Source organism: Schistocerca americana, chromosome 3 (assembly GCF_021461395.2).
Source record: "Schistocerca americana isolate TAMUIC-IGC-003095 chromosome 3, iqSchAmer2.1, whole genome shotgun sequence".
NCBI classification, from domain to species: domain Eukaryota; kingdom Metazoa; phylum Arthropoda; class Insecta; order Orthoptera; family Acrididae; genus Schistocerca; species Schistocerca americana.
In genome coordinates this window covers 908,279,753-908,280,894 of record NC_060121.1, presented here as the reverse complement: position 1 = coordinate 908,280,894, position 1,142 = coordinate 908,279,753, and positions in this window count along the sequence as shown.

Genomic DNA, 1,142 nt, shown 5'->3' with positions numbered 1-1,142 from the left:
GGAAAAAAGAAAATAATGCGCGGCAAACATGGGCTCTAAAGCGCAAACCATTAGCGGCAATTTTTGTGTATCATAATAGCGATGACGAACAAGTGCCCCTTGCTCTTAAGGTATGCATTTTAGAGCCCAATTTTACTAGGTTTTTTTTTCATGTTGTGGTCTATACTATCTCCTCCCAAATTATGGAAAGTAAGATTTTACAGGGAAGACAGGTTTCATAGAATCGAAGATGAATGTGCTAATTGCTCTTAATTTACGAACATTAAACGCCACGTTTGCTAGCCTTTTCTCTTGTTTTGGTCATTACCAACAGCTCTGAAAGTTTACCGGTGGAATTCTGGATCACCCTGCATATGTTCTGTGCAGATGATGCACAATTTCCGCACGTGTTCTAAAGTAGGTAACACAAGGTAGGCTTTTTAAAAGGAGTAAGGAAATTACATATTCTCAATACATGACTGCTAGCAAGACCAAAAATTATTTATATCGCAGAAGGTGATAGTAAGTTTGAATCTATAACACGGCGGACAGAAAAGCTATCACTCGATCTTCCATTTCACGAAAAGTGAACAAATTATGAATCTTCGATAGCCACGCGGAGTGATAGCAGGATTACTATGCAGATATTTAGAATGTATTTGTAAACCCGTACAAGGCCTTTTAGTAACCACTGCAAGGAAATGAAAATACATAACTCATAATCTTCTTAATTCTAGAAGCTCCGCTCGCTTAGACATCAGAAAAAGCAAGAAGCACAATACAGCAGAATGCCGGCCAAAAAGAAAAGAAGGAACATAATGGTGAAAACTCAAGCGAAAGTATATCACCTAGTGGTTCCACGCCCGCGAACTTTTCCCACTGGCTGATGATGTAAACAAAGCACTAAAGGTAACAAAAGCACCGGTGGAAACACAAAGAATTAGGTCAAAGAGGATATTTCAACTAATCGAATATGACCGTAGTATAAGCACTGCAAATGTAAACTCGCGAATTCAGAAAAGCAAAAATGGTTCAAATGGCTTTAAGCACTATGGGACTAACATCTGAGTTGTTTACATAAGATATTTTCTATGTGTAAAGTGTACAACACGTTGTGTGTGATGTTTAGTGTGTGTGAGACTCCGCACAAATGGACCATTAGA